This window comes from Cherax quadricarinatus, chromosome 32 (genome assembly GCF_038502225.1).
Source record: "Cherax quadricarinatus isolate ZL_2023a chromosome 32, ASM3850222v1, whole genome shotgun sequence".
Taxonomy (NCBI): Eukaryota; Metazoa; Arthropoda; class Malacostraca; order Decapoda; family Parastacidae; genus Cherax; species Cherax quadricarinatus.
In genome coordinates this window covers 19,008,768-19,022,922 of record NC_091323.1, presented here as the reverse complement: position 1 = coordinate 19,022,922, position 14,155 = coordinate 19,008,768, and the positions used below count along the sequence as shown (strand labels likewise).

At 41.5% G+C, this 14,155-nt stretch overlaps 1 protein-coding gene across 1 annotated transcript in view; it reads right to left on the bottom strand.

The window, feature by feature from the left end:
* Positions 1-14,155, bottom strand: part of LOC128690311 (death-associated protein kinase 1-like) — a 532,947-nt gene that overhangs the window by 165,056 nt on the left and 353,736 nt on the right.

The window sequence follows — 14,155 nt, the reverse complement described above, 5'->3', positions numbered from 1 at the left end:
TAAAATGTTCAACTAAGTCTTCCAGAACTCCTTGAGGCCGATGGCTCTGTCTCCCGAAATCTCTGCAAAGCAAATCACAGCATGGGTGGGGCTTGAACCCACGTTAAGCGAGTCCCAAAACTCACAGGCCAGTGTTAACCACTAAGCCAGATGGCTCTAATAAAATTCATCCAACTAAGTATATTTCTATACACCACAGGGAGGTGTATAGAAATATACCTAGTTGGATGAGTCTTATTTAATTAAGTCTGCTGGCCAAATGGTTAATGCACTGGCCTGTGAGCTTTAGGACTCGCTTTCCATGGGTTCAAGCTCCACCCATTCCATGATTTGTTGGCATTGTGTTATGTTATTACAATTTCATATGTCATCTCTGCAAAGCACTTGGCAAACATATTGGGGTAAATTTTCTTGAAATTCACAATCACTTGTTGGTCCACAGATAAGGAGAGGAGTAGTGTTGGGTGGGTGGGAGGAGTTTAATTGTAACAAACTTAAATTCTGCCTCCATAGATTGGGCAAGTTCGGAATCATGTCCTAGTTCGTTATCCAACAGTAACATAACCTTTAGAGGAAGTTTGTTGATCTGCAGGCAGCTCTTGTTTGAGTGATAAGGAGCTTCTGCAGCTTCCTTATCAGCACTGGAAGCCTTACCATGTCTCAACACTTTTAATATCAACCTTTTTCTTGAAAACCTCAAATCATCCTTCGCTAGATTTAAAATCAACATATGGAATAGCATCACTATCTGAGGGTAAATAGTGTCTTAAATCATCATAAATTTATCTTACAGACATACATATAACTTGCAGGCATAGCATCTCCCTTTATCTGCTTCCCTCTTATCCACAAAAACAACAGTCTTTTAATCTCTATGATAATTTCTCTGCCTTTTTAGACTAGCTTAGATTTGATTGCCACTTTAATATTTTTATAATTTCTTTATTGCTTGACAATAGTAGATATACCTTTATCTTTGAAGAGTTTCAAGATTTTAACTACTCGCAGAGCTCAGCCATGTTCCAGGCTCGTCTGGTGCTTGCTGCTAGAGGTCCAATGCCCCATATATACATCACAGCTTGGTTGATCTGGCACCTGGTGAAGATACTTGTCCAGTTTCCTCTTGAAGGCTTCTACACTTGTTTCAGCCATTTCTGATATCTTCTGGTAGGATGCTGAATAGTCTGGGACCCCGGATGTTGATACAGTGTTCCCTTATTGTCCCCACTGCACCCCTGCTCCTCACTGGGTTTATTTTACACTTCCTCCCATATCTCTCACTCCAGTACTTTGTTATGGCAGTGTGCAAATTTGGGACCAAGCCCTCGAGTACTTTCCAAGTACAGTGGACCCTCGCATACCGTTGGCATCACATAACGTTAAATCCGCATACCGATACATTTTAACATAAAATTTTGCCCCGCATACCGCTAAAAAACTCGCTCAACGCTATTCGTCCTAGACGCATCTAATGTGCGGCCTGAGCCAGCCTCACATGTTCCGCAGGTGGCATTGTTTACAAGCCAGCCTCCGCGGTAACATCCAAGCATACAATCAGAACATTTCGTATTATTACAGCGTTTTTGGTGATTTCATCTGCAAAATAAGTGACCATGGGCCCCAAGAAAGCTTCTAGTGGTAAAAAGGGTGAGAAATACTATCATACCACAGTCAGCTGCTGCTGCACCAGTCAGCTGTTGCTGGATCAGTCAGCTGCTGCTGCACCATGATCAGCTGTTCCTGGAGCAGTCAGCTGTTGCTGAATCAGTCAGCTGCTGTTGCACCACGATCAGCTGTTGCTGGACCAGTCAGCTGTTGCTGGATCAGTCAGCTGCTGCACCACGATCAGCTGTTGCTGGACCAGTCAGCTGTTGCTGGATCAGTCAGCTGTTGCTGGATCAGTCAGCTGTTGCTGGACCAGTCAGCTGTTGCTGGATCAGTCAGCTGTTGCTGGAGCAGTCAGCTGTTGCTGGATCAGTCAGGTGCTGCTGCACCACGATCAGCTGTTCCTGGAGCAGTCAGCTGTTGCTGAATCAGTCAGCTGCTGTTGCACCACGATCAGCTGTTGCTGAATCAGTCAGCTGCTGTTGCACCACGATCAGCTGTTGCTGGACCAGTCAGCTGTTGCTGGATCAGTCAGCTGCTGCACCACGATCAGCTGTTGCTGGACCAGTCAGCTGTTGCTGGATCAGTCAGCTGCTGCTGCACCACATTCAGCTGTTGCTGGACCAGTCAGCTGTTGCTGGATCAGTCAGCTGTTGCTGGACCAGTCAGCTGTTGCTGGACCAGTCAGCTGTTGCTGGACCAGTCAGCTGTTGCTGGACCAGTCGGCTGTTGCTGGATCAGTCGGCTGTTGCTGGATCAGTCGGCTGTTGCTGGATCAGTCGGCTGTTGCTGGATCAGTCGGCTGTTGCTGGATCAGTCGGCTGTTGCTGGATCAGTCGACTGTTGCTGGACCAGTCAGCTGTTGCTGGATCAGTCAGCTGCTGTTGCACCACCATCAGCTGTTTCTGAACATGACTCGTCCCGAACCTGTCTGTCCAGCCTGAGCGCCTGCCTTGCCATCATTGTTTACAAGCCAGGGTGGCCGGTTGCATGCATACATTCGATACATTTTGTATTATTCCATTATTTAGAGTGCTTGTAACTGCTAAATAAGCCACCATGGGCCCAAAGAAAGCTTCTAGTGCCAACCCTGTGGTAAAAAGGGTGATAAATACTATTGTACCACAGTCAGCTGCTGCTGCACCACGGTCAGCTGTTATTAGACCAGTCAGCTGTTGCTGCACCACAGTTGCTGCTGCACCTCAAGGAAGGTTCCATGATGTTGGTGAGGGGCTCTTGATTTAGGGAATCGGATCTGTGCATGCTCCAGTTCCCCGAATTAAGCCTGAATGCCTTCCACTCCCCCCCCCAGGCGCTGTATAATCCTTTGGGTTTAGTGCTTCCCCCTTGATTATAATAATAATGCTGCTGCACCATGGTCAGCTGTTGCTGCATCACAGTCAGCTGTTGTTGTTGCTGCACCACCATCAGCTGTATTACTCGAAGTTGTGGAGAGAGTGTTGTTGGTGTGGCTTAACGTGAAACAATTACAGAGAAACGATTAACCCCGGAGGGTTAGCCACCCAGGATAACCCAAGAAAGTCAGTGCATCATCGAGGACTGTAACTTATTTCCATTGGGGTCCTTAATCTTGTCCCCCAGGATGCGACCCACAACAGTTGACTAACACCCAGGTGAACAGGAAAAAATGCCTGGAACTAGTGCTCATATTGGTGAGGTTAGTGGGGAGGATGTGGAAGAGTTGGTGGAGGAGGACAATGAAGAACTAACCACTGATGAGCTGCTAGATCATCTTCAACAGTAAGAGGCCACACCTGAGGAAACTGCTCCAGAGGAGGGGAGAGAGACATTGAAGAAGCTGCCTACTTCAAAGATTAAGGAAGTGTGTGCAATGTGGCTTAAAGTGCAAACCTTTTTTGATGACAATCACCCTTACACAGCTATTGCAAGCCATGCTGGTGACTATTACACTGACAATGTTGTGAAACACTTTAGGAAAGTCATAAAGGAACGAGAGGTACAGGCCTCTATGGACAGATATGTTGTGCAACAGAGGTCCAGTGACTCTCAAGCTGGTCCTAGTGGCATTAAAAGAAGAAGGGAAGTAACCCCGGAAAAGGACTTGACACCTCAAGTCCTAATGGAAGGGGATTCCCCTTCTAAACACTAAGACCATCAACACTCTCCCCTCCTCCCATCCCATCAATCATCACCAGATCTTCAATAAAGGCAAGTGTCATGTAACTGTGCATGTCTTCTTCGGTTTGTGTGTATTAAAATTAATATTTCATGTGGTAAAAAAAAAAAATTTCATACTTTTGGGTGTCTTGCACGGATGAATTTGATTTCCATTATTTCTTATGGGGAAAATTAATTCGCATAACGATAATTTCGCATAACATTGAGCTCTCAGGAACGGATTAATAGCGCTATGCGAGGGTCCACTGTACATATCATCATGTATCTCTCTCTCCTCCTCCACTCCAATGAGTACATGTTCAAGATCTGAAGGCATTCCCAGTAATTTAGGTGCTTTACTGGCTCAATGCGAGCCGTAAACAATCTCTGTATTTGTTCCAGCTCTGATATTTCTCCTGCTTTGAACGGGGCCATCAGCACTGAGCAATATTCTAAATGAGGGAGCATTAGCGATTTGAAGAGTGTCACCAATGGCATTATTTCTCTTGTTTTGAAAGTTCACAATACCCACCCTGTCATCTTACTGGCTTTCATGATCTTTGTCTTATGTTCCTTAAAAGAAAGGTCAGCTGACATAATTATTATCAGGTCTTTTAAATGTTCCTCTCGCTCTATTTAGTGACCCTCTTGAGTTCTGTATATAGTGTTCCTTTTGAGTTCTTCATTCTTTCCATACCTAAGCAGCTGGAACTTATCACCATTGAACATCGTGTTGTTTCCACTGCCCACTAGAAAACCATGCTTATGTCCTCCTGTAAATTTTTAGTGTCCTCTACTGTACTGGCTTTCATGCTTATTTTAGTGTCATCTGCAAATGATGATACAAAAGTGTGATGGGTGTTTTGATTTATGTCTGCTATAAGGATGAGAAACAGCAGAGGTGCCAGGACAGTGCCTTGGGGCACTGAGCTTTTGACTTTGCTGATGCTGATCTTGCTCTGTGTACTACTACTTGTTGTGTTCTGTGTGTTAGGAACCTGAAAATCCATCTGCCTACCCTCCCTGTAATACCCATGGCATTCATTTTGTGTGCTATCACTCCATGATTGCATTTGTCAAAATCTGTGTAAATCACATCTGCATTGTGACTGACTGATTGTAGAAATCCATACTCATGCACCAATGCATTAATTCAAACTCCATCATATTTCTTCACAATTTCTTGCTTGATCTTCAGAGAAATTGCCTGGTTACTGCATTAATGCATTTGCAGAGAAGTTGCCTGTTTACTGCATTAATGCATCTGCAATTAAATTACTAATGTCGTTATGTAGGGCAAATAATTGAGAATTGGTGTAGGCATCACATGTAACTAATGAACAGTAGAACAAATCTTGCTATTGACTGAGATATTACCCCACACATTCAATCCCATCACTGACTGGCTGCTAAGAACCCCCCCCCCCCCGATCACTAACAATCCTATTGACTTAACCCTTTGGGGGTCGCCAGGCCCTCTCAGAGACTTGTCCTCAGGGTCGTCAAAATTTCAAAAAAAAAAAAATTCTATTGAAAAGATAGAGAATCTTTTCCCAATCATAATGACACCAAAAGTATGAAAATTGATGGAAAACTTATGGAATTATGCTCTCGCGAAGTTAGCAGTCTCGACGATGTTCACACATCGGCGATTTTGCCCACTTTGAGCCCTATTTTCAGCCAATTCCAGTGTACTAGTCGACAAAAATCATAACTATTTCACTAGAACTCCGTTTTTTCTATCGAACGAGTACAAGAAACCACCCATTTAGCAATTTTGCCAATTTCACACAAATTTCAAAAGATGCCAATTTCCAAATAGGGTCCAGAATAAACAAGAAAGACGTTCCTGGCACTAAAATAACATTTCCTCTGTTCATTAGTCATGTCCCCAGGCCCCTCTTACTTTTCTTTTGCTTTCCACTTTGATTTTTTATTCTCACAAAAAAAAAAATAAGATTTACTGTTATGCAGACTACTGCATTAGTGTAGAAATGGTATAAATAATATCGGCGCACTTGTGAAAGAATATTAGACTCACCAGTTGACGTGTATTGGACGCTTAGCATGATTTGTTTACTTTTGAACTTTGGTAAAAATCGAACATTTCTGCTACTTTGAGCTCAATTTCAAGGTACTTTTCATTGTAAAACCAGTCAAAATCATCTCAATTTCTGTAATATGTCTTCCATTCTATACAATGAGACCAGGAAAACTAGAATACAACAATAAATACCATATAAAAACATAGTGCAAAGTCACTGTTTTAAACCAAAAACATGGTCCAAGTTTTTTTTTCCTCATTACACACTGTGTGCTGCAAATTTTTGTTTATACTGTGCACACTGACCACATAGACCCATTCTTTCATATATAGGCCTATCAGCTTTCTCTTGCTAGATTTGAGGGCGCTAGAATTTATGCGTACTAGTACGTCAAAAACCCTGGTGCGTAAGCCGTACTAGTACGGCCGAAATCCCGAAAGGGTTAAACGGTAACAACGAGCCAAGCTACCACATCGCTGGTTGGCTAAGGAGCAACCCACACATGCTGACCAACATTACACATGTTGTATCCCAACTTTTTCATCAAAACTCAAAAGCAAATTCCTCCATAGGAGCATATCACTACTCAAAATTATTATAACTCAAGGGACCACTGTACTTAGAATTAATTTTTTTTTATTAACACGTCAGCCATTTTCCATGGAGGCAGGGTGACCCAAAAATAAGAAGAAGAAACACTTGCATAATTGTTCACTCCACCACTGTCTTGCCAGTCACACCAAAATTACAGTTTAAAAACTGCAACATATCTCTACCCCACCTTCAAAGAACAGGTACTGTACTTCCCAACTCTTGAACTCAAGTCTAGCTAACCAGTTTCCCTGAACTGGATGTCCAAGCCCCTTGCACACAAAACCTCCTTTACCCTTTCCCTCCAACCTTTCCTAAGATGACCCCTATCCCGCCTTCCTTCCAATACAGATTTATATGCCTCCAAGTCATTCTATTTTGTTCCATCCCTTCTAAATGACCAAACTATCTCAACAACCCCTCTTTAGCCCACTGATTAATACATTTACTAACTCCACACCTCCTCCTTATTTCCACACTCCAAATTCTCTGCATAATATTTACACCACACACTGCCCTTAGACAGGACACCTCCACTGCCTTCAGCTGCCTCCTAGCTGCAGCATTTGCAACCTAAGCTTCACACCCAAATGAGAGTGTGGGTACCACTATACTTTCGTACATTCCCTTCTTTGCCTCCATGGATAACATTTTTTGTCTCCACAGATACCTCAATGCACCACTCACTTTTTTTCCTTCATCAGTTTTATGGTTAATCTCGTCCTTCATAAACCCATCCACCGACATGTCAATTCCCAAATATCTAAAAACATTCACTTCTTTCATACTCCCTCTCGCCAAAGTGATATCCAATTTTTCTTTATCTAAGTCATTTGATACCCTCATCACCTTATCTTATCTATGTTCACTTTCAACTTTCTACCTTTACACACCCTCCCAAACTCATCCACTAACCTTTGCAACTTTTCTTTAGAATCTCCCATAAGCACAGCATCATCAGCAAAAAGCAACTATCAACTCCCATTTTGTATTTGATTCCCCATAATTTAATCTCACCCCTCTCCAAAACACCCTAGCATTTACTTCTTTTACAAGCCCATCTTTTTTTTTTTTTCCAAAAAGTTGGCCGTCTCCCACCGAGGCAGGGTGACCCAAAAAGAAAGAAAATCCCCGAAAAGAAAATACTATCATCATTCAACACTTTAGAAGTATATACGTATAAAAATACACAACATATCCCTCCAAACTGCCAATATCCCAAACCCCTCCTTTAGAGTGCAGGCATTGAACTTCCCATTCCCATGACTCAAGTCCGGTTATATAAAATAACTGGTTTCCCTGAATCCCTTCACTAAATATTACCCTGCTCACACTCCAACAGCTTGTCAGGACCCAAACACCATTTGTCTCCATTCACTCCTATCTAACACACTCACGCACGCTTGCTGGAAATCCAAACCCCTCTTTTTTTTTTTTTTTTTTTTTTTTTGCTCACAACATCTTTACCCTCTCCCTCCAACCTTTTCGAGGACAACCCCTACCCCGCCTTCCTTCCCCTACAGATTTATACGCTCTCCATGTCATTCTACTTTGATCCATTCTCTCTTAATGACCAAACCATATCAACAAACCCTCTTCAGCCCTTTGACTAATACTTTTATTCACTCCACATCTCCTAATTTCCACACTCCGAATTTTCTGCATAATATTTACACCACACATTGACCTTAGACAGAATATTTCCACTGCCTCCAACCACCTCCTCACTGCAGCATTTACAACCCAAGCTTCACGCCCATATAAGAGTGTTGGTACTACTATACTTTCATACATTCCCTTCTTTGCCTCCATAGAGAACATTTTTTGTCTCCACATATACCTTAATGCACCACTCACCTTTTTTCCTTCATCAATTCCATGATTAATCTCATCCTTCGTAAATCCATCCATTGACACGTCAACTCCCAAATATCTGAAAACATTCGCTTCTTCCATACTCCTCCTCCCCAATTTGATATCCAATTTTTCTTTATCTAAATCATTTGATACCCTCATCACCTTACTCTTTTCTATTTTCACTTTCAACTTTCTACCTTTACACTCACTCCCAAATTCGTCCGCTAACCTTTGCAATTTTTCTTAAGAATCTCCCATAAGCACAGTATCATCAACAAAAAGCAACTGTGCTACTTCCCATTTTGTGTTTAATTCCCCATAATTTAATCCCACCCCTCTCCCGAACACCCTAGCATTTACTTCTTTTACAACCCCATCTATAAATATATTAAACAACCATGGTGACATTAGACATCCCTGTCTAAGACCTACTTCTACACACCCTAACCTGAGCCTCACTATCCACATAAAAACTCTTTACAGCATTTAGTAACTTACCACCTATTCCACATACTTGCAACATCTGCCACATTGCTCCCCTATCCACTCTATCATATGCCTTCTAAATCCATAAATGCAATGAAAACTTCCCTACCTTTATCTAAATACTGTTTACATACTATATGCTTTGTGAGTGATGCGTTGAGGTATCTGTGGAGACAAGAAACATTATCCATGGAGGCAAACAAGGGAATGTACGAAAGTAAAGTGGTACCAACACTCTTATATGGGTGTGAAGCTTGGGTTGCAAATACTGCAGCAAGGAGGCAGCTGGAGGCAGTGGAGATGTCCTGTCCAAGTTCAATGTTCTTTCTTTCAACACACCGGCCGTATCCCACCAAAGCAGGGTGGCCCAAAAAGAAAAACGAAAGTTTCTCTTAAATTTAGTAATTTATGCAGGAGAAGGGGTTACTAGCCTCTTGCTCCCAGCATTTTAGTCACCTCTTACAACACGCATGGCTTACGGAGGAAGAATTCTGTTCCACTTCCCCATGGAGATAAGAGGAAATAAACAAGAACAAGAACTAGAAAGAAAATAGCAGAAAACCCAGAGGGGTGTGTATATATATGCTTGACGTGTTGGCGGATGGATTTATGAAGGATGAGGTTAATCATAGAATTGATGAGGGAAAAAAGGCGAGTGGTGCGTTGAGGTATATGTGGAAACAAAAAACGTTATCTATGGAGGCAAAGAAGGGAATGTATGAAAGTATAGTAGTACCAACATTCTTATATGGGTGTGAAGCTTGGGTTGTGAATGCAGCAGCGAGAAGGTGGTTGGAAGCAGTGGAGATGTCCTGTCTAAGGGCAATGTGTGATGTAAATATTATGCAGAAAATTCGGAGCGTGGAAATTAGGAGAAGGTGTGGAGTTAATAAAAGTATTAGTCAGAGGGCTGAAGAGGGGTTGTTGAGGTGGTTTGGTCATTTAGAGAGAATGGATCACAGAAGAATGACATGGAGAGCGTATAAATCTGTAGGGGAAGGAAGGCGGGGTAGGGGTCGTCCTCGAAAAGGTTGGAGGGAGGGGGTAAAGGAGGTTTTGTGGGCGAGGGGCTTGGACTTCCAGCAAGTGTGTGTGAGCGTGTTAAATAGGAGTGAATGGAGATGAATGGTATTTGGGACGTGACGATCTGTTGGAGTGTGAGCAGGGTAATATTTAGTGAAGGGATTCAGGGAAACCGGTTATTTTTATATAGCCGGACTTGAGTCCTGGAAATGGGAAGGACAATGCCTGCACTCTAAAGGAGGGGTTCGGGATATTAGCAGTTTGGAGGGGTATGTTGTGTATCTTTATAGGTATATGCTTCTAAGCTGTTGTGTTCTGAGCACCTCTGCAAAAACAGTGATTATGTGTGAGTGAGGTGAAAGTGTTGAATGATGATGAAAGTATTTTCTTTTTGGGGATTTTCTTTCTTTTTTGGGTCACCCTGCCTCGGTGGGAGACGGCCGACTTGTTAAAAAAAAAAAAAAAAATGTATGTGTAGTGTGACCTAAGTGTAAGTAGAAGTAGCAAGACGTACCTGAAATTTTGCATGTTTATGAGACAGAAAAAAGGACACCAGCAATCCTTCCATCATATAAAACAATTACAGGCTTTTGTTTTACACTCACTTGGCAGGATGGTAGTATCTCCCTGGGCGGTTGCTGTCTGCCAATCTACTGCCTAGAATAGTTCCTTAAATCTTACTCAAACTGCATTCTCCTTTAGTTTATAAACTTTCTCATTTCTCTATTTGCTGATGCCATTCTCCTTGTATCCCATCTACCTTTTACTCTCACTGTAGCTACAACTAAAAAGTGATCTGATATATCTGTGGTCACTCTAAAAACATGCACAATATACAGTCCAACAAACTACTGTCATTATGCCCTATATCATATCTCGTATGCTTATACTTTTTTTTTCTTAAAATGTTTATTATCTATCCTCTTTCTATACAAGGCTCAAAGGTCCCCCATTATCATTTACCCCTGGAACCCCAAACTTACCTACCATACCCTCTATAACCATTTCTCCCACTTTAGCATTCAGATCCCCTACCACAATTACTCTCTCACTTGGTTCAAAACTTCCTAACACTTGCTTAATATCTCCCAAAATCTCTCTCTCTATTCTACACTCCACTCCTCTCATCTCCGGTGCATAAACACTTATTATAACCCACTTTTTGCATTCGACTTTATTTTAATCCACATAATCCTTGAATTTATACATTTATAGTCCCTCTTCTCCTTTCATAACTGAATCTTTCAACATTATTGCTGCCCCTTTTTAGCTCTCTCTTGGATAATACTGATCTAATCCCATTTATTTCTCCCCACTTCAGCTTTTTGTTTTGTTTAAAGCTAGAACATCCAACTTCTTTGCATTCATAACATTGGCAATAATCTCTTATCATCTGTACTACATCCGTGCACATTCAAACATCTAGCTTTATAAAGTTATTCTTCTTATTTTTAGTAATTTATATAGGAGAAGGGGTTACTAGAATTAAAGCTGTCATAAATCTAGTGTTTCTAAATCTACTGGTCTTCTGCAATTACTATTAATCATAAATCTGCAATTTTACCTAGTATACTTAGGTAATGGGGAACGAGGTAGGCTAGTAATCTGTTCTCCTGTATAGATTACTAAATTTAAAAAGATAAACTTTTGTTTTTCTTTTTGGGCCACTCTGCCTAAGTGGGATACGGCCAGTTTGTTGAAAAAAAAAAAAAATTAGGTAATGCTTACTTCTCAATAACTCCTACACACACTCTTGTCCCCATTTCCTTGTACAAAATAAACACACTTTTTCTAACCATATCTGCCATTTCCCCAAAAAAGGTAGGCAACCCAAAAGAGGAAATGGAGAAGAGCACAGACATTATAACTCTTATCTTCTTTCTTTCAACACACCGGCCATATCTCACCGAGGCAGGGTGGCCCAAAAAGAAAGACAAAAGTTTCTCTTTTTAAATTTAGTAATTGATACAGGAGAAGGGATTACTAAGCCCTTGCTCCCGACATTTTAGTCGCCTCTTACAACATGCATGGCATACAGAGGAAGAATTCTGTTCCACTTCCCCATGGAGATAAGAGGAAATAAACAAGAACAAAAGCCAGAAAGAAAATAGAAGAAAACCCAGAGGGGTGTGTATATATATGCTTGTACATGTATGTGTAGTGTGACCTAAGTGTAAGTAGAAGTAGCAAGATGTACCAGAAATCTTGCATTTTTAAGAGACAGAAAAAAGGACACCAGCAATCCTACCATCATGTAAAACAATTACAGGCTTTCGTTTTACCTCCCTCCCTCCCTGGGCAGTTGCTGTCTACCAACCTACTACTTATACATTATAACTCATATGACATTAACCCTTAAACTGTCCAAACGTAGATCTACGTCTTTTCAACATTTGAAAGTGTGTAAAAAAAGTAGATTTTTTTTTTTTTTTACATTTGAAAATGTGTAAAAAAAAATTATCTACTTTTTTATATATATATATATTTGAAAATATTGGCAGTTTGGAGGGATATGTTGTGTATCTTTATACGTACAGTGGACCCTCAACCAGCGATATTAATCCGTTCCTGAGAGCTCATCGTTAATCAAAATAATCGTTAGTCAAGTTAATTTTCCCCATAAGAAATAATGGAAATCAAATTAATCCGTGCAAGACACCCCAAAGTATTGAAAAAAAAATTTTTTACCACATGAAATATTAATTTTAATACACACAAACTGAAGAAGACATGCACAGTTACATGACACTTACTTTTATTGAAGATCTGGTGATGATTGATGGGATGAGAGGAGAGAGTCTTAGTGTTTAGAAGGGAAATCCCCTTCCATTAGCACTTGAGGCAGCAAGTCTTTTCCTGGGGTTACTTCCCTTGTTCTTTTAATGCCACTAGGACCAGCTTCAGAGTCACTGGACTTCTGTCGCACAACATATCTGTCCATAGAGGCCTGTACCTCTCGTTCCTTTATCCTAAAGTGTTTCACAACATTGTCAGTGTAATAGTCACCAGCACGGCTTGCAATAGCTGTGTGAGGGTGATTTTCATCAAAAAAGGTTTGCACTTTAAGCCACACTGCACACATTTCCTTAATCTTTGAAGTAGGCAACTTCTTCAATTTCTCTCTCCCCTCCTCCGAAGCAGTTTCCTCAGGTGTGGCCTCTTACTGTTGAAGATGATCTAGCAGCTCATCAGTGGTTTGTTCTTCATTGTCCTCCTCCACCAACTCTTCCACATCCTCCCCACTAACCTCACCAATATGAGCACTAGTTCCAGGCATTTTTTCCTGTTCACCTGGGTGTTAGTCAACTGTTGTGGGTCGCATCCTGGGGGACAAGATTAAGGACCCCCAATGGAATAAGTTAGACAGTCCTCGATGATGCACTGACTTTCTTGGGTTATCCTGGGTGGCTAACCCTCCGGGGTTAATCGTTTCTCGGTAATTGTTTCACGTTAAGCCACACCAACAACACTCTCTCCACATCTTCGAGTAATACAGCTGATGGTGGTGCAGCAACAACAACAGCTGACTGTGGTGCAGCAGCAGCTGCACCTTTAGCAAGAACAGCTTCCTTGATTGCCGTTTTCTTACCCACAATAGTAGCGATGGTTGATTGGGGTTTATTATACAACCTGACCAGCTCAGAGACACGCACTCCACTTTCATACTTAGCAATGATCTCTTTCTTCATCTCCATAGTAATTCTCACCCTTTTTGCTGTAGGGTTGGCACTAGAAGCTTTCTTGGGGCCCATGGTGACTTATTTTGCAGGTGCAATCACTACAAAGGCTGTGATAATATGAAATGTTCCAGTTGTTGTAAGTTTGGAAGCGACCGCGGTGGCTGGCTGGCTTGTAAACACTGACACCCAAGGGACAAGTGAGGCTCGCTCAGGCCAAAGATGACGCGTATGGTACGGAACGAATAGCGCTGGTCGGGTTTTTAAGCGCTAGTTGAGGCAAAATTTTTGCATTTAAATGTATCGCTAGTCAGATTTATCGTTAATCGATGCCATCACTGGTTAAGGGTCCACTGTATATGCTTCTAAACTATTGTATTCTGAGCACCTCGGCAAAAACAGTGATAATGTGCGAGTGTGGTGAAAGTGTTGAATGATGATGAGAGTATTTTCTTTTTGGGGATTTTCTTTCTTTTTTGGGTCACCCTGCCTAGGTGGGAGACGGCCGACTTGTTGAAAAAAAAAAAAAAAAATTGAAAATATGTAAAAAAAAAAACGTAGATCTACTTTTGGAACACTACGCATGCAAACGTAGATCTGCTTGGACAGTTTAAGGGTTAAACCACAACATCACCACCACACACACTTTTTGCAAATCCTCAGGCACTTTCCCCCTCATTCATAAACATACTGAACAAATGTACCAATAATTTCAACCCTCATAAACATTGT